The 20402-nt window shown below is 45.0% G+C and overlaps 1 protein-coding gene across 4 annotated transcripts in view; it reads left to right on the top strand.

Annotated features, from left to right (window-relative positions):
• Nucleotides 1-20402, top strand: part of LOC132828722 (gastrula zinc finger protein XlCGF49.1-like) — a 44372-nt gene that overhangs the window by 11910 nt on the left and 12060 nt on the right. For 2 of the 4 annotated variants that reach the window (XM_060845831.1, XM_060845832.1), the window contains exon 3: nt 8016-8581. The exons of 1 other annotated variant lie outside the window; for it this stretch is intronic. The gene's annotated coding sequence lies outside the window, so the exon portion shown is untranslated. Of the gene's footprint in view, nt 1-8015; nt 8582-19186; nt 19256-20402 lie in introns of those variants that run through there. One more of the 4 variants, XM_060845834.1, reaches the window with a different exon arrangement.

Here is a 20402-nt window from a genome sequence, read left to right as displayed (position 1 = left end):
CTCTCCATATTGTGGTCGGGCGGCCATCTTGTGTGTCAAGTGGCCAACTGATGGCTCAGCGGCCATCTTGTGTGTCTGTGTGCCTTGTGTCACCCTGCCCCGTGCCATCTGTCACTTCAAAGGGGCGCCGATTTGAGACTGAGATGAAGAGGAGTTCCTTATCTCAGAGGGTTATGTGTCTTTGAAATTCCTTGCTGTGGTAGATGCTTGATCAGCAGAGGAATGGAGGAAGATGGGTAAAAGGGGGGCAGGAAGGTGGTCGTGAGGAGTGATCCTCTTGAAGGGCAGAGCGGTCTCGAGGGGCCAAATGTCCCCTCCTCCTCTTTTATCCTCCCAGCAAGTGAATTTAACTCTGCAGACACGCTGTGAGCTGAACGAACCGGTGAACTCTTTCTGATTAGTATGCTGGGCACTGGCTCTTCCCACGGGCGTTTTGGACTGTCTGAAGAAGTAACTGACCGGAAAACCCTTTCCCTTCTCTTCCCGCAGCAGATTTCGATTGTTCCGATTCTGCCGGCAGGGTCGTGGAGCTCATTGGATCAATGTTTCTAGGGTAGATGTTACTACCCAGTCTCTCCCCTACTGTTTTTAGAATGCTGAATGGACTCTCAAACTCTTAACACTCACCTGTACTTTTGTTTTTGCTGCTGTTTCCCTGTTATTTACTATCTGTGCTACTTAACTCTGTGATCTGCCTGTGTTGCTCACAAGACCAAGCTTTTCATTATGCCTCGGTACACGTGACAATAAATCCCATTTAACTCAATGTGCTGGATTGGTTGATTTCCATCTGTGCTGTATCATTTCTTCAAAATGTTCTCTTTCAGTGATAGAAAGGTGGAATCAGTAGCTTCGGGGAGGACAGTGCAAGGAGACAGTGGGAAAAGCTTTACAATTCTTGGGAATCCCACAGGAGAACAGTGGTTCAAATCATTTTCAAAATTGGGACACAGCACAGTAGAATCAGAGAGATGTACAGCACGGAAACAGACCCTTCTGTCTAATCCGTCCGTGCCGACCAGCTATCCCAACCCAATCTAGTGCCACTTTCCAGCACCCGGCCCATATCCCTCCAAACGCTTCCTATTCATATCCCCATCCAAATGCCTCTGAAATATTGCAATTGTACCAGCCTCCTCCACTTCCTCTGGCAGCTCATTCCATACACGCATCACTCCGTGTGAAAAAGTTGCTCCGTAGGTCTCTTTTAAACGTTTCCCCTCTCACCCTAAACCTATGCCCTCTAGTTCGGCACTCCCCACCCAAGGAAAAGACTTTGTCTGTTGACCTTATCCATGGTGGCACAGCGGTTAGCACTGCTGCCTCATAGCACCACGATCCCAGGTTCAATTCCAGCCTCAGGGCAGACTGTCTGGGTGGAGTTTGCACATTCCCCTCGTGTCTGCGTGGGTTTTCTCTGGGTGCTCCGGTTTCCTCCCACAATCCAAAGATGTGCAGGTTAGGGTGAATTGGCCATGCTAAATTGCCCCATAGTGTTAGGTGGATTAGTCAGGGGGTGGGTGGTGGTTTGCTGTTCGGAGGGTCAGTGCGGACTTGCTGGGCTGAAGGGCCTGTTTCCACACTGCAGGGAATCTAATCTAATCGTGCTCCTCATGATTTTTATCAAATCGTACATAAGTTTAAAAAAAAAGTTAAACCCTTATGCCAGTTTAAAAAGTTATTTTTGGGGGATCCAAGATGGCGGCGACCCAGCAAGACTGAGTCCACAGTGCTCTACCCAAAACTTGGGAAAAGTGGGCTATCCACCCCCACCACACTCACTAAACCATTTATAATAGTTGTTAACCTTAAATAGTTACCTATTAGTACATTTAAATAGTCTAATACTAGCTGGAAAATGAGTAAAGGGAAGGGAACAGGCGGCTCTAAGAAAGCAGGGACCCCTCCCCCACCCTCTCCCTCTTCATCTGCAACAAAGGTGTCTTCAGCTACTTCAGGAGATTTACCAATGAAGATGAGCTTTGAGGAGATGTTTGCCAGGTGGGAGGCGAAGATTGATGCTTTTATCGATGAGTCTCGGCAGAGCAGAGAAGCACTATCAGCCGAGCTGCAGAAGCAGGGCAGAGACATTCAGGAATTGGAGTGCCGAGTCAGAGAGGTGGAGTCGAAGGCCGCAGCCTCAGAGACTGGGATAAAATCAACAGCCGACCACATCCGTTTTCTCGAGAATCGAGTCCAGAACCTAGAAAACCACATTGATGACCTCGAAAATCGATGTCGTAGAAAAAATATTCGGTTGTTGGGCCTTCCCGAGCAGGAAGAGGGAGGCCAGCTGACAGCATTCTTAGAGCATTGGCTGCCACAACTTTTAAATCTGCATAATGGATCAGGCCAGGTAAGGGTAGAATGGGCCTACTGGGTCACAGTACGTGGGCCCGGCTCAACCCAGCGCCCACGCCCGGTCCTGTTCCAGCTGCAGAGCTATAGGGAGAGGCAGATGCTCCTGGAAGCCTCAAGAAATCTGGGAAAAGATCCCCAAGCTATGACCCACAAAGGATCCAGGATCATGCTGTTCCAGGACTTCTCCCCAGCTTTGGTCCGAAAGAGGAAGGCATTCGATGAGGCGAAGAAGCGTTTAAGGGACTTAAATATCCAGTACTCCTTACGATATCCAGCGACGCTACGCCTTAGCCACGAAGGATCCATATATAACTTCGGATCACCGGAGAAGGCTAAGGAATTCTTGGACTCTCTTAAATAAGCTGTAAGAGATTGTGGACGCTGGTCTGCCTTTCCCATTATTTTGGTTTACATCCCTTCATCTTTTCTTATCTTTCCCCCTATGTGTGTATGTATATATATATGTTGGGGCGTTTGGTTAATGTTGATGGGGAGAGGTGGTTACCTTATTCTATTTTACTTCTGTTTTTAGGAGCGGGGTTGTTTGTCTTTCCCCTGTTATTTTGTGGTATTATATTTAAGTATTACGTGTTGAGATTGTAATCTTATAGTTATATATGGTATTAATATTCCCAAATATATTTAGATGTGGGTGGGGGTGGGGTGTTCACTGTTAACTCTAGCTTTATATTATATTTGAATTCTCCTCATTTTATTGAGGAACACCTGGGTCAAGGGTGGGGCACTGGTTGGAAGAGGGTAAGATGGACTGTGGGAGAGGAAGTGACGCTCCCTGGGAACAAGGGAGAAAATCTCCAATTCGGAATGTTTTATATCTTTTATACTTAGAAAGAGTTTTTTGTTATATTGTTTTGAGTGTATCAGAGAATCTTTACTTTTGTAAATCTTGTATGCTCCATGCTCGGGATGTTCTAGATAGGGTTTCCCCTCCCGAGGGGTCTCGGATCTGTCCAGATGATTATGGCTGAACAGTTGGTTAAGTGGTGCACCTGGAATGTCAGGGGGAGTAATTCGCCAGTTAAAAGGAAGAAAATATTATCAAATCTTAAGAAGGAGAGAGTTGATATAGCTCTCCTACAGGAGACACACCTGTCGGATAAAGAACACTTAAAATTACGACAGGGCGGATTTGATCAGGCCTTTTTTTCCTCTTTTAATTCAAAAAGCAGGGGAGTCGTTATCCTTGTCCGGAAGAACTTCCCTTTGAAAATTCTAAATCAGATAAAAGACGAATCTGGACGATATATTTTGATTAAAGCCCTCATAAATGGAGAGGAATATGGGATCTTAAATGTATACTGCCCCCCGGCACACCCTTTTAAATTCATAACGGAAGCTTTTTCAAAACTGATGGCCTTTGGTGCCCGTCATACAATTATAGGGGGAGACTTTAATTGTATTATGGATCCGGAAATAGACAGGATTCCCAAGAGTGCCGCTGGAGTATCTCCCAGATCTAGACAACTGGCGGACCTGAATAAAGAATTAGGATTGGTAGATGTATGGAGATGTCTCCATCCACAGGGTAGAGATTTTTCTTTCTACTCTAATCCACATAAATGTCACACAAGAATTGATATGTTTTTTGCCCCATCGATTTTTCTAAACTCTATAGCAACCTGTAAAATAGGTACTATAGCAATCTCTGACCATGCCGCTGTATACATGGAAACTAAGGTAAAGAACAATGGGACATCTGCTCGGCATTGGCGTATGGACCCCTTCCTGATAAAAGATAGCAAATTTTTAAAGTACTTCTCCCAAGAACTTAAAACTTTTTTAGAAATTAATACTGGTACGGCAAGCAATCCGTCAATGATGTGGGAGACCATCAAAGCTTATGCACGAGGTTTGATCATCTCCTATTCAGCGACCCAGAGGAAAATGAAGGGAGAGCAACAGCGTCTGCTCGAAGCTCGCCTAAAAGCAGCTGAAACAGCATACGCTGATAGACCTTCTATCACAAAATTGCAGAGGATTACAGCTCTTAGGACAGCTTTAAACACCGCGCTTACTCAAACGGCTAAAAGGGAAATATTATTTGCGAAACAAAGATTATATGAATATGGCGACAAACCGGGTAGATACTTAGCATTTCTTGCAAAGAAAAAGAAAGCCCCTCAAACTATTCCGACCATCAAGGAAAGTACAGGTACCCTGACTCATGATCATAAAAAGATCAATGCGACCTTTAAAGAATTTTATTCTGAACTATATAGATCGCAGGATTGTGAAGATAGGATTAGGAGGATGCAGTCATTTTTAAAAAATTTGACCTTCCCGGGCCTGACTCCGGAACAGGTGTCGGCCCTAAATACCCCTTTAACAGTCCAAGAAATACTTGAGGCAATTAGGCAACTTCGGAGCGGAAAAGCACCGGGCCCGGATGGTTTTCAAGCTGAATTCTATAAAGAATTTACAGGAATATTGGTTGACCCACTTATGGATATGTATAATTTTGCGCATAGTCAGGTCTGTCTCCCGCCCACGCTGAAAGAAGCAAATATTTCTCTTATCCTCAAAAAAGGAAAAGACCCAGAAGATTGTGCATCTTACAGACCAATATCCTTACTAAATGTAGACTTTAAAATTCTCTCAAAAATGTTAGCACTAAGACTAGAAAGGGTACTGCCATATATTATAAAGGAGGACCAGACGGGATTTATTAAGGGCCGCAGATCATCCAATAATATCAGAAGGGTCTTGAATATGATCCAAGCCTGTCATCAGGGAAAGATACCAGGAGTAGTAATTTCATTGGATGCGGAAAAGGCATTTGATAGGGTTGAATGGTCATATTTATTTTACACATTGGAAAGGTTTGGCGTTGGACAGGTGTTTACCAAATGGGTTTCAACATTGTATAATGACCCCAAAGCAGCTGTTATTACTAATGGGTTAAGATCGGATGGCTTCAGTGTGGGTAGGGGCTGCCGTCAAGGATGTCCTCTCTCACCATTGTTGTTTACACTGATAATCGAACCATTAGCAGAAGCCATCCGGACTGATCCTAATATAATGGCCCCGAGGATTGGTACAGGTAAACACAAAATTACCCTCTATGCAGATGACATTCTCTTATTCCTCAGTAATCCTTTAATGTCAGTGCCTCGTCTAATTCAAGTTATTAATACATTTAGTGCATTCTCAGGCTATAAAATTAATTTTTCAAAATCGGAAGCCATGCCAATGGGTGGTCTGGCTATGATACCCCACTTAATGGACGGATCCCCTTTTCCCTTCCGTTGGTCCCTGGAGGGCTTCTTATATTTAGGTATTTTTATCACGCCAGTATTTGATCAGCTGTATAGGGCTAATTTTGTACAATTAATGGAAAGGATAAGGCAGGACCTCCAGCGATGGAGAGACCTTCCGATTTCCTGGCTAGGGAGAATAGCATTAATTAAAATGAATGTTCTGCCCCGTCTCTTATATCCTATGAGAATGCTCCCGCTGATGCTGCCAAGGCTAGCCCTACGTAAATTATATGGCTGGTTGGGCTCCTTTATTTGGAACCATAGACGGCCCCTTATTAAGCTGAAGAAGCTACAGCTTCCACAGGCAAGGGGAGGACTGGACTTCCCAGACTTTAGGAAATATCAGTTAAGCTCCCTACTAAGTTACATAGCTGATTGGGTTTCATCTGATCCACAATCAATTTGGCTGGATATCGAAGCCTCCCAAGTAAAATACCCACTTATTAACCTTTTATTTTCAGATAAGAGGAAAATCATTACAGACCACTGTAAAAATCCCATAATATTAAACACAATTAAGGCCTGGAATATAATGCGGCAAAATGAGGGTAACTCACATAAAACATCCCCCCATGCACCAATAGTAGGCGCATGGGGATTCCAACCGGGGATTACAGATGCCACCTTTAAACTCTGGAGATCCAGGGGCATCTCATGCTTAGGGGACCTATTTAAAGATGGGATCCTGATGTCCTTTGAGCAGCTGCGTCTGAAATTCGGAATACCTAATGGGGATCTCTTTCGATACTTCCAAGTTCGAGATTATATACAGAGGAAGACTACATTAATAGATAGTCTTTATAAATCAGACAGAGAACGTAATGTCTTACGACCAGCGGGGGCATCCTCCGTTAGTACTATATACCATTTGCTACATGATGGAGTCTCAGGAGACATGGATGACCTGCTTAAAACATGGGAGCAGGACTTGGGGCTAGAAATCTCTGAGGATATGTGGAATGACATTTGGGAAAATGCTAGAAGAATTACTATCTGAACAGAACTCAGGCTATCCAACTAAAGATACTTCATAGGGCCCATATAGCTCCGGCTCGACTGGCAAAATTTAAGGCAGGAGCATCTCCAATGTGTCCCAAATGCAAAATAGAGGTGGGTACTCTTGTACATTGTCTGTGGACTTGTCAGAAAATCCGCAGATACTGGACTAAAGTGGCAAATACCCTGACAGAAATTTTAGGAACGGAAGTTAGGGTGGACCCTGTATCTCTCCTTTTGGGCTTTTCGAACCTCTCATCTCTGGATATACATGGGAAGAGACTATTTTCTATTCTCTCTTTCTGTGCAAGGAAAAATATTTTGGTGAACTGGGTGGCTGAGGACCCCCCTGGACTTTCAAATTGGCACAGATTAATTATGGAATATATCCCCCTTGACTTCCTCACAAATATGGTGCACCGAAAGACTGAATTATTTTATAAAATATGGCAGCCCTTTTTGAATTATATAAATGCAGATATTTCGGCTATCCTAACAAGGGCTTTTATTTAGTGAAGATTTCAGACCGGGCTGCTCCGGGGCCCCTTGGGAGAGGAATCCTGCGCGAATACGGGTTTTATTATATTTGATGTTTATACATTCCGAGCATGTAAGAGACTTAGGTATACACTCTGGTTAGTTATAAGTTAGATTAGTAGAAAGTTGAGTTTTTTTTCTTTCTTTTTTCGTTTCTTTTTTTTTCTTTTTTTGTTTTCTTTCTCTTTTCTTTGTTAAATTATGACTATTGTATATATGATTTAATTGTACATCAATGTTTGTATTTGAGAGTTTTGTTTATTTTTGTAAATTTGCAAAAATGTTAAATTTCAATAAAAATATCTACAAAAAAAAAGTTATTTTTTTTCTCTTGGAATGATTTGAAAGCAGTGGCAAGCGAGTGGCATTTAAAGCAAGAACTGATAACACTCTCTCCAATCTTGCCTCTGTTTCACTGAGTGGATGCTTTGCTCATCCAGCACTCTATATCAGACACGTCAGGATGGTGTTCACTTTTATCTGTTGCCCTGCATCTCTTACATAGTGGTATTTGAGGATTTGCTAATGGTTTCGAGGTTTAGGTTGAGCTCCAGATGTTTAGGTCCCTCTGCGTCACCCACATCTCTCTCGCTTTCCTTCTACGGTCATCAGAATCTTGAGTGATCCCAAACTGGATGGCAGGTTCCCTTCTTTGAAGGACAACAGGAAGAAGTTGGGGGTTTTGTTTTTGCCGGTCTGGCAGCTTCCGTCGTCACTTTAACCTGATGGGGACCCCACAAATGACCAGAATCTTTCAGCTCAATTTCACAACTTGACGTTTGCGTTTTTCTGCGGGTGCTCTCTCCCTCCCCTTTTCTCATGTTTTAAATTTCAACTTCACAGGCTGTCAGAAGTGGAGGTTTTACAAAGAGGAAACCGAAACCGGTCATTGGAGAGTTGCCCGATTTCTTATAAGCCGAGTATCATGGAATGAAGGAAGACCGTTTACTGTGTGGAGGAACGATACATGGTTTTTCTGTCAACGATGAGGTTTCAGCCAGTGATCTGACCTGCTGTCACACTGGAGAGAAAGTGTGGAAGTGTGCAGATTGTGAGGAGTAGTTCCGATCCCTAGTGGACCTGGAAATACATTGACACGTTCAGAGTGGGGAGAGGCTGTGTAGAAAGGGATTCACTCAGTTCTCCCAACTGTTGGCTGAACAGCGAGTTCGCACTGAGGAGCGATCATGGTTAAATCCAGCGCGAGTTAACACTGGGAGAGGCTGTATGTCTAACCGGAGGGATTCACTACATTATTGTCTCACCTGTTGAGGCATCAGCCAGTTCCCAAGTGACTCCAGCACGCATCTATGTTCATTTTGTTCTTTTTTTACTGATGTGAAGGAATTCCAGTCCACTTTTAGGTGCTATTATTTTGAATACAAGTCAAACAGATCAATTTGGTGTTCAAGAAAGTGTGAAATCATATATTGAGTTTATCAAAAGTTGGTTCCTTTTGAAGTGCTCTTCCTCTCTCTGCTTCCTCTGTCACCACCTCCGAGAACACGTGTCAGGTACCCGTAGAACTTCTGCCTGTCGGCAGGGGTGGCCGTGGCTGACGAGGGAAGTTGAGAAACATATAAAGTCAAAAGAGAAAAAATATAACATAGCAAAGATAAGTGGGAGAACGGAGGACTGGGAAGCCTTCAAAGAACAACAGAGGATTACTAAGAAGGAAATACGTAGAGAAAAAAAATGAGGTATGAAGGTAAACTGGCCAAAAATATAAAGGAGGATAGTAAAAGCTTTTTTTTAGGTATGTGAAAGGGGAAAAAAAAATGGTTAAGACTAAAATTGGGCCGTTGAAGACAGAAACGGGAATATATTACGGGGAACAAAGAAATGGCAGAATTGAATTGGTACTTCAGATCTGTGTTCACCTGGGGAAGACAAAAGCAATCTCCCTGAGGTAACAGTGGCTGAAGGACCTGAACTGAAGGGAATTTATATCTGCCCGGAAATGGTGTTGGAGAGACTGTTAGGTCTGAAGGTTGATAAGTCCCCGGGGCCTGATGGTCTACATCCCAGAGTACTGAAGGAGGTGGATTGAGAAGTTGTGGATGCGTTGGTGATTATTTTCCAGAGTTCGATAGATTCAGCATCAGTTCCTGCGGATTGGTGGGTGGCTAATGTTGTATCACTTTTTAAGAAAGGTGGGAGAGAGAAAGCAGGAAATTATAGACCAGTTAGTCTGACCTCAGTGGTGGGAAAGATGCTGGAGTCTATTATAAAGGATGAAATTATGACACGTCTGGATAGTAGGAACAGGATAGGTCAGAGTCAGTATGGATTTATGAAGGGGAAATCGTGCTTGACTAATCTTCTGGAATTTTTTGAGGATGTAACTCTGAAGACGGACAAGGGAGATCCAGTGGATGTAGTATACCTGAACTTTCAGAAAACCTTTGATAAAGTCCCACACAGAAGGTTAGTGAGTAAGTTTAGGGCACATGGTATTGGGGGCAAAATACTGACTTGGATTGAAAATTGGTTGGCTGACAGGAAACAAAGAGTAGTGATAAAGGGCTCCATTTCCGAACGGCAGGCAGTGACCAGTGGGGTACCGCAGGGATCAGTGCGGGGACCGCAGCTTTTTACAATGTATATTAATGATATAAAAGATGGTATTAATAGTAACATTAGCAAATTTGCTGATGATACAAAGCTGGGTGGCAGGGTGAAATGTGAGGAGGATGTTAGGGGATTACAGGGTGACCTGGACAGGTTGGGTGAGTGGACAGATGTAGTTTAATGTGGATAAATGTATGGTTATCCACTTTGGTGGCAAGAACAGGAAGGTAGATTACTACCTAAATGGAGTCAAGTTAGGTAAAGGGGCAGTACAAAGAGATGTGTGTGTTCTTGTACACCAGTCAATGAAGGCAAGCATGCAGGTACAGCAGGTAGTGAAGAAAGCTAATAGCATGCTGGCCTTCATAACAAGAGGGATTTGAGTTTAGAATATTGTGTGCAGTTCTGGTCTCCAAATTTGAGGAAAGACATTCTGGCTATTGAGGGAGTGCAGCGTAGGTTCACGAGGTCAATTCCTGGAATGGCGGGACTATCTTATGCTGAAAGATTGGAGTGACTGGGCTTGCATACCCTTGAGTTTAGAAGACTGAGAGGGGATCTGATTGAGACGTATAAGATTATGAAAGGATTGGACACTCTGACAGCAGGAAACATGTTTCCGCTGATGGATGAGTCCTGAACCAGAGGACACAGCTTAAAAATAAGGGGTAGGCCATTTAGGACAGAGATGAAGAGAAACTTCTTCACCCAGAGAGTGGTGGGTGTGTGGAATGCTCTGCCCAGAGGGCAGTGGAGGCCCAGTCTCTGGATTTGTTTAAGAAAGAGTTGGATAGAGCTCTCAAGGAGAGTGGAATCAAGGGTTATGGAGATAAGGCAGGAACAGGATACTGATTGAGGATGATCAGCCATGATCATATTGAATGGTGGTGCAGGCTCGAAGGGCAGAATGGCCTACTCTTGCATCTATTGTCACTCATACGGAGGCAAGCTGATCAATTGCCTCTGCTGCTTCCCTCCCTTCCTGTTCGACTTGTTCCACAACAAAGTTGCGTTCATCTGTCACCCCCCCTTCCCTCCCCCATGCTTGCACATTACTTGTACCATTCGCTGGCATTATTTCAAAGTGGGGACTCCTACCGGAACCAGACTGTATTAAATTTAAGAGCGATGTAAGTCTGTATGAATATGTGATAGGAGGGCGAGGAGGTTCTGAACATAAAGCAGGAATTTTGTGGTAAAGTTTATTCAAGAAATTAGACTGGCAATGTTTGAATGTTGCAAAGGCTTCCGGGAGTAGAAACCAGAACTGGATTATTTGAAATCTTTGAGGCTAAACTGAAAGACCCGCTAAATGAGAGTAAAAGCAAGATTTTGTAAAAGTTATATGCTGTATGCAATTACTCTGCATGTCGAATTGAAATGAGGGAATCCTGAACTTAATGTACTAGTGCTAGAATTATCCAAAATTCAGCTAAAAATGGAAAAAAAAAATAAAAAGAAATTGACAAGGATCAGGAAAGGAACAGAGAATTGGAAATACAGCTGGGAAATTGAGAGAGAATAATAAAAACTGGGAAATTGAATTTTAAAAACACAAACTCCAAAGAGCTAAGAAATTAGACAACATGACTTTGTCAGAGTAAAACTCAAACGTAAAGAATGAAAAAAAAAAGGCAGAGGGTCAGTCTAATTCTGAAGACAGATTTGATTGAACTAGAAATTTATGCTTAGTACCAAAATTAAGAGTTCAAAGGTATTTAATTTTCCAAAAGTAGCAGGGTGCTGTAAATCAGAAACATAAACAGAAATGTCTGGAAAAACTCAGCAGGTCTGGCAGCATCTATGAGGAGAAAGTGAGGACTGCAGATGCTGGAGATCAGAGCTGAAAATGTGTTGCTGGAAAAGCGCAGCAGGTCATACAGCATCCAAGGAACAGCAGAATCGACGTTTCGGGCATGAGCCCTTCTTCAATAATCGGGAAGAAGGGCTCATTACTGAAACGTCGATTCTCCTACTCTTTGGAGGCTGCCTGACCTGCTGCGTTTCTCCAGCAACACATTTTCAGCGCTGGCAGCATCTATGGACAGCATAGGGTGCAATGGGGGTGATAGGTCAGAGGGGAGGGTGGGGGAAGGTTAGCAAAAAGTACAATAGGTGAATGGGGTAGGGATGGAGGTGATAGGTCAGAGGGGAGGGTGGGGGAAGGTTATCAAAGAGCACAGTAGGTGAATGGGGGTGGGGATGGAGGTGATAGGTCAGAGGGGAGGGTGAGGGAAGGTAGCAAAGAGCACAGTAGGTGAATGGGGGTGGGGATGGAGGTGATAGGTCAGAGATGTTGATCTTCCTGCTCCTCGGATGCTGCCTGAACTGCTGTGCTCTTCCAGCACCACTCTAATCTAGAATATAATTGTCTAATGATAGGCATTCTCCACTTCTGCCAATCGTTTAGGCTCCAGGTCCATAATAACGTAGACTCACTGCGGGAAACTTTAACATTTCCAGGGAGCTGAGGCGTCATCAATGCATTTACAATGCCGTGACACTGTTCAGGTACTCTTCCTTGGTGGGTGGAAGGGTTCACAATGCCAGCGAATTAACGCTGACAAAAGTGCATGTGGTATTCACTGACTGCTCAGCCCTGCTCAGATACTAATGGGTTTGTAAGTATTTATAGAGACTGGGTTCTGTTGCTAACCACATCCAGGACTGAAATCGATTCATTCTGACCGTGGGGAACGTTGGAGGGTTTCTTTCTATTGGACTGGCTGCTCTGCTTCCCGTCGCCTTTGAACCCGGGAGTGCATGTTTCCAGCATAGGGCAGCATGGTGGCTCAGTGGTTAGCACTGCTGCCTCACGGTGCCAAGGGCCTGGGTTCAATCCCAGCTTTGGGCACCTGTCTGTGTGGAGTCTGCACATTCTCCCCCTTGTCCGCGTGGGTTTGATTAGATTCCCTACAGCGTGTAAACAGGCCCTTCGGCCCAACCTGTCCACACCGACCCTTCGCAGAGTAACCCACCCAGACCCATTCCCCTACCCTATATTTACCCCTGACTAATGCACCTAACACTATGGGCAATTCAACACAGCCAATCCACCCTGACCTGCACATCTTTGGACTGTGGGAGGAAACCAGAGCACCCGGAGGAAACCTACGCAGACACGGGGAGAATGCGCAAACTCCACACAGACAGTGACCTGAGGCTGGAATTGAACCCGCATCCCTGGCGCTGTGAGGCAGCAGTGCTAACCACTGAGTCACCGTGCTCATGTTTCCTCCCACAATGCAAAGATGTGCAGTTGAGGGTGAATTGGCCATGCTAAATTGCCCATAGTGTACAGGGATGTGTGGGTAGGGGTAAATGTAGGACAATAGGGTAGGGCAATGGGTTTTGGGTGGGTTACTCTTCAGAGGGTCGGTGTGGACTTGTTGGGCCGAAGGGCCTGTTTCCACACTGTAGTGATTCTATGATTTCCACTGAAATGAACCATAGAAGCTGATGAAGTACATTTATTTCAATCTGGATTAAAATAATATTGTTTTCCCTGCTCCTTCAATTTATCTAAAATAGATATGCATTTCTGTTCCATTGAGTCTACAGCACAGGACAAGACCAATTGGCTCAATTGGTCTCTGTCAGTATTTATGCTCTACATAAGTGTGCACCTAACTATTGTAGATAAATCACCACAAGTTACCTTTATTTCAGCTACTGATTAAGAAATCTCACAGGCCATCGAGTACTGAAACAAGCTTTTAAAATTTATTGCAAGCAGCAACCAAAATAAGAGCTCTCAGGTCAGCAAGTTAAGCTTCAAAACTCAACTTGGCTATGACCTGATTAATTTAGCTTCGATTCTAACCAACAGTCTCTGTCTCTGGAAGTGTCCACAGGGTTCAGTCCTTGTGCAGTGATGTTCTTTGAAGTTCTGAGAGTGAAGGGCTCTGCTGTCGGATTATGACACAGCTTTTTGTCCTGTGGGTCTATGATGTAACATTAGCGATGAATCTTCAGATCCTTTCATCATGTTCTTTCATCCAAAATTGCATCCATGTAACAAGGAACAAAGGAGCTACTTCTGATAAGTAGTTCCTTTGTTCCTTTTTACATTTGGCCTTAACTTTCTGTTTGAAGACACAGCTTTCCTGGGAGTGACTCCTAACATTCTTCAGCTGGACAGTCATTTAGCCTTGGGGTATGAGGCATCTGGTTATTAAGCAGGGAGGTTTATTAAATCATGAGGGGCAATAATAGGATAAATACACAAAGTCTTTTCTCAGGGTTGGAGGAGTCCAGAACTAGACAGCAGAGGTTTAGGGTGAGAGGGGAAAGATATAAAAGGGACCTAAGGGGAAAGTTTTTCATGCAGAGGGTGGTACGTGTATGGAATGAGCTGCCAGAGGAAGTGGTGGAGGCTGGTACAATTGCAACATTTAAGAGGCACCTGGATGGGTATATGAATAGGAAGGGTTTGGAGGGAGATGGGCCGGGTGCTGGCAGGTGGGACTAGATTGGGTTGGGATATCTGGTCGGCATGGATGGGTTGGATCAAAGGGTTTGTTTCCGTGCTGTTTCCCTCACTTCTTAAGAGGGGTGGTAGAGATGAACCAGGAAATTCGAGACCGACGAGTCTTGTGTCAGTGGCAAGGAAACTATTGGAGAAACTTCTGAAGGAACAAGACTATGCCTGCTTGGAAGGGCGTGGGTTAATTAGGGATTGTCATCATAGCTTTGCCAGAGGGAGGTCATGTCGATCGCGTGTCTGGATGAGGGAAGTTCGGTTTAGATTAGATTGGATTCCCTTCAGCCCAACAAATCCACACCGACCCTCCGAAGAGCAACCCATGCAGACCCATTTCCCTCTGAATAATGCACCTCACACTGTGACCAATTCACCCTGACCCGCACATCTTTTTGTGACTGTGGGAGGAAACCGGAGCACCCGGAGGAAACCCACACAGACACGGGGAGAATGTGCAAACTCCACCCAGACAGTTGCCCCCAAAGCCGGAATCGAACCTGGACCCCTGGTGCTGTGAGGCAGCAGTGCTAACCACTGAGCCACCGTGCCGCCCGCGTTTATGTGGACTATTGCAAAGCTTTTGAAAAGGTCCCACACGGAAGATTGTTTGGGAAGTTTAAAGTACATGGAATCCAGTGAGACGTGGTGAAATGGATCAGAAAAACTGGCTTCGTAACAAGAGACAGAGGATAGTGGTCGAAGGCTGTTTGAGTGACAAGGAGGCTGGTGTACCACAAGGATCAGAACTTAGCACCTTATTGTTTATTATAATGATTGTAAATGATGTGGATCAAAATCTGCGGAGGATGTTAAACAAGCTTGCAGGTGACCCCAAGTTTGATAGAGTGGTTAATAGTGAAGGACTTGCTTATAAGTTACAGGTTGACATAGATGGGTCACTCTCGTCACTGACGGTGTTTAAGCGAAAGGTGATGCGCTTTGAAAAATGAAACAAGGTGAGGGAGTATTTAATGAATGGCATGACACTGGGCTCCTTAGCGGAACAGAGGGAGCTTGGGGTATGTATTCACAGATCCTTGAAGTTGGCAGAGCACGTGAATAAGATAGTTAAGAATCAAAGGGGGCACTTTGAATCTTAGAGATGTACAGCACAGAAACAGACCTTTCCAACTCATCTGTGCCAACCAGATATCTGAAATTAACCTCATCCCATTGGTCAGTATTTGGTCAGTATCCCTCTAAACCCTTCCTTTTCATGTATTCATCCTTTGAAATGCTGTAATTGTACCAGCCTCCACCATCTCCTCTAGCAGCTCATTCCACACACACATCACACATTAGTGGGTGGCACGGTGGCAGAGTAGTTAGCACTGTTGCCTCATAGCGCCAGAGACCCGGGTTCAATTCCCGACTCAGGCGACTGACTGTGTGGAGTTTGCACATTCTCCCCATGTCTGCGTGAGTTTGCTCTGGTTTCCTCTCACAGTCCAAAAAAGTGCAGGTTAGGTGAATTGGCCATGCTAAATTGCCGGTAGTATGAGGTGCGGGGGTTAATGTAGGGGAATGGGTCTGGGTGGGTTGTGCTTCGGCAGGTCGGTGTGGACTTGTTGGGCCGAAGGGCCTGTTTCCACACTGTAAGTAATCTAATCACCTGCATGGAAAAGTTCCCTTTTAAACCTTCCCTCTCTCACCTTAAATCTCTGCCCTGTATTCCCCTTACCAAGGGGAAAAGGGCCTTGTCTGATTACCCTATCCATGATTTTATAAACCTCTATAAGGTCACCCCTCAGTCTCCGATGCTGCATGGAAAACAGCCCCAGCCTATTCAGCCTCTCCCTATAGCTCAAACCCTTCAATACTCTCGTAAATCTTTCTGCGCCCTTTCAAGTTTCACAACATCCTTCCTATAGCAGTGAGACCAGAATTGAACATCGTATTCTGAAAGTGGCTTAACCAGTGTCCTGGACAGTGGTAACACGACATCCCAACTCCTACACTCAGTGCATTTACCAATAAAGCCAAGCGTACTTGCTTTCATTAGTTGTGGCACAGAGTATAAGGGCAAAGAGGTTGACGATAGAATCCCTACAGGGTAAGATCAGGCCGTTCAGCCCAGCGAGTCCACACCAACCCTCTGAAGAGCATCCCACCCAGACCCACTATCTCCCACAACGTTGCATTTCCCACTGCACATCTTTGGACTGTGGGAGGAAACCCATGCAAAGTCAGGGAGAATGTGCAAACTCCACACAGAAAGTTACCCAAGGGCTGAGAATCGGATCTGGGCCCCCCTGGTGCTGTAGCCACCGTGCGCCCCAGCTAATGTTGGAGTTGTACATAGTCGAGGTCAGACCACAACTGGAGCACTGTGTTGCAGTTATGGTCACCACATTGTGTGAAGGATGTGATAGCACTCAAATGCAGACAGAGGAAGTTCACCAGGATATTGCCTGGTGATGGAGAAACTGGGCTAAGGAAAGACTTGATTATCTTGGATTGTTTTCTCTGGAGCATAGGAGATGGGATATGATTGAGGGATATAACATTAATGGGAGGTGATGCACTTTGGTAAGAATAACAGGAAGGCAGAGTATTGGGTCGATGGAAAGATTCTTGGTAGTGTGGATGTCCACAGGGATCTTGGAGTCCGTGTACACAGATCCCTGAAAGTTGCCACCCAGGTGGGTAGTGCTGTTAAGAAGGCATACGGTGTGTTAGGCTTCATTGGTAGAGGGATTGAGTTCCGGAGCCGCAATATCATGCTGTAAACTATACAAAACGCTGGTGCGGCCACACTTGGAATACTGTGTACAGTTCTGGTCCCCGTATTTCGGGAAGGATGTGGAAGCATTGGAAAAGGTGCCGAGGAGATTTACCAGGATGTTGCCTGGTCTGGAGGGAAGGTCTTATGAGGAAAGGCTGAGAGACTTGAACCTGTACTCATTGGCAAGAAGGAGATTAAAAGGGGATTTGATAGAGCCATACAAGATGATCAGAGGATTAGAGAGGGTAGACAGTGACAGTCTTTTTCCAAGGATGATGTCAGTTTGTATGAGAGGGGATAACTACAAATTGAGGGGTGATAGATTTAAGAGAGATGTCAGAGGCAGGTTCTTTACTCAGAGTGGTAAGGGTGTGGAATGCCCTACCTGCTAATGTAGTCAACTCAGCCACATTAGGGAGATTGAAACAATCCTTAGATAAGCACATGGATGATTTTGGGATAGTGTTCCTCCAGGACTGAGGGTGCTACGTGGACAGCACAAACTACTCAACCGTGCACTGCTTAGGGAGCGTCGGAGGCTGAGTGGTGCCTTTATAGAGACTTACAAAATCGTGAGGGGCATGGATAGGGTAAATAGACTAAGTCTTTCCTCTGGGTTGGAGGAGTCCAGAAATAGAGGGCAAGTGAAACCAGTCAGCATCTTTTTGTAACCTCATCTCCTCTCCTTAAACGTGAGGCATTGCATTTTGGTCAGGCAAATCAGGGAAGGACTTACATACTTCATGGTACTGCTCTGTTGGACTATAACCTGGTGTTGTGTGATTTTTAACTCAATCTATTAATATTGTGACGATAAATATTTTAATAACTAATGTTGAAGTGACACATATCGGACAGATTGAAGGCGTTTGGTGTGCTTTCCTTTATTGGTCAGAGTATTGAGTACAGGAGTTGTGAGGTCGTGTTGCGGCTGTACAGGACATTGGTTAGGCCACTGTTGGAATATTGTGTGCGATTCTGGTCTCTTTCCTATCAGAAAGATGTTGTGAAACTTGAAAGGGTTCAGAAAAGATTTACAAGGATGTTGCCAGGGTTGGAGGGTTTGAGCTATAGGGAGAGGCTGAACAGGCTGGGGCTGTTTTCCCTGGAGCGTCGGAGGCTGAGGGGTGACCTTATAGAGGTTTACAAAATTATGAGGGGCATGGATAGGGTAAATAGGCAAAGTCTTATCCCTGGGGTCGGGGAGTCCAGAATAGAGGGCATAGGTTTAGGGTGAGGGGGGAAAAATATCAAAGAGACCTAAGGGGCAACTTTCTCACACAGAGAGTGGTACATGTATGGAATGAGCTGCCAGAGGATGTGGTGGAGGCTGGTACAATTACAACATTTAAGAGGCATTTGGATGGATAGATGAATAGGAAGGGTTTGGAGGGAGATGGGACGGGTGCTGGCAGGTGGGACTAGTTTGGGTTGTGATATCTGATCGGTATGGACGGGTTGGACTGATGGGTCTGTTTCCATGCTGTACATCTCTATGACTCTGTTGGACTATAACCTGGTATTGTGTGATTTTTAACTCAATCTATTAATATTGTGTGAATATAAGTGTTTTAATAACTAATGTTGAAGTGATAGATATAGGTCAGATGTCAGAGGTATTTTCTTTACTCAGAGAGCAGTCGGGGTGTGGAACGCACTGCCTGGAACAGTAGTAGACTCACCAACTTTGAGGGCATTTGAATGGTCATTGGACAGGAGAATGGAATAGTGTAGGATAGGTGGGCTTCAGATTGCTTCCACAGGTCAGCGCAACATCAAGGGCCGAAGGGCCTGTACTGCGCTGGAATGTTCTATGTTGGTATACAGCCTGGAGTTTGGAGTAACCATTCGGGCCTCCTGCGCATTTCTGTCTCTCTGTTGCGTTTGTCAGAGTCAGGTGACAGAGCGGAAGCTGAGAATAATGGGGCCTGAAACCCTGAGGGGATCATTGACGAAGAGAGAGATAGGAAGGTGCTGGGACAGACTGGGAAGTGGGCTTTCACAAGACCTCCGTGGGTTCAGTGACAGTGTCCAAAGCAGACAGTCACAGGAACAGGGGGACAGAGGAGTCGAAGGGAAAATTTTGGTTCCAGAGCCCTTTACGCGTTCCTTTAATTCTGACTCCCTTTGATTCTCAAGTAATTTTTATTCTATTTCATTTATAAACTCTTACCAGTAAAAATATCGGATGTCGCAGGACTTTTCCTGATTAAATTTGTGTCTTTTTTAAAAAAGATTACATTCCCTACAGTATGGAAACAAGCCCTTCGGCCCAACAAGTCTGTGCGAACCCTATGAAGAGTAACCACTCAGACCCATTCCCCTACATTTCCCTCTGACTGATGTACCTAACACTGTGGCCAATTTCCCATGGCCAATTCACCCTCAACTGCACATCTCTGGAGCGTGGGAGGAAGCCCAGGGCGAATGTCTGTGAGGAGTTTGCACAGTCGCCCAGGGGGCTGGAATCGAACCCGAGTCCTGGCGCTGTGAGGCAGCAGTGCTAACCACTGAGCCACCGTGCCAACCTGTTCAGGGAAGAGTGGTAGGCAGTGCCGTAACGGAATAGATGTCTCTCTCCAGTCATTGGTAAAGAGCCAGAGTGGAAGGTGAGATTCCCTTTTTTGTTTGACACGGTGATATTAGGAAATGGATCGGACATGATCACCGTTCTGTTAATATTTCACTGCTGACGTTTGACCGGTCATATCAAGGCACAGGAGCATCACCATTACACTGGGGAAAAGCACCATCTGCCCTAGAGGCCATGGCACCAGCCAGTCAAATCTGTAAAAATTCAACAAATCTCTGAGCTCAGGACATCCCTCCTCAAACTGTTTTCCCGACGCAGACTGACTGAACCCAATCATTGCACAAAGCAACTCCACGATCTGCCCCTGAACCTGCCCAAGTCTGGTCAAACTCTCCGACAATTGGTCTCCCTCACCCATCCCTGGTACCGGGAGTCAGCGTTCCCATCCCAACCAGTGAAGACACAGCGGCCTTGACACCGGCTGTTGTCCAGGATTCCGGGCCCTCTTGTTTCCTGTGAACTCTGGGAGCTGTGGATCTCCCCGTTCCGACAGAGGAAACCATTTGTTCTCAGTTCTGCTGGATTTCTGAAACTTGGCCCCTGTCAGATCAATAAGATAGTCTAAGAACGGAGGACCGAGCCATAATTTCCATCCTGTCACCTGTCAACCATCTTGACCCTGAGTGTAATTAAAACAAGATAAAGTATTTAATCAGTGACCCTTAGCAAGAAAATCCAAAGTAGATAGTACCTCTATATTTTTACAGTTCACACCTTGAGGGGAAGGAGTTCTCCCTGATGCTCATTCAATTCTACATGTTATTTTCTCGTTGTGTTCTGGCCCTGCCCTGTGGGAGGGGTCACATCTTCTTTGGAAGGAGGGCTGTGAGGTTTAAGTTAATCGCACACAGATACGTG

Source organism: Hemiscyllium ocellatum, chromosome 27 (assembly GCF_020745735.1).
Source record: "Hemiscyllium ocellatum isolate sHemOce1 chromosome 27, sHemOce1.pat.X.cur, whole genome shotgun sequence".
Classification (NCBI taxonomy): Eukaryota; Metazoa; Chordata; class Chondrichthyes; order Orectolobiformes; family Hemiscylliidae; genus Hemiscyllium; species Hemiscyllium ocellatum.
This window is presented reverse-complemented; position numbering and strand designations above follow the sequence as displayed.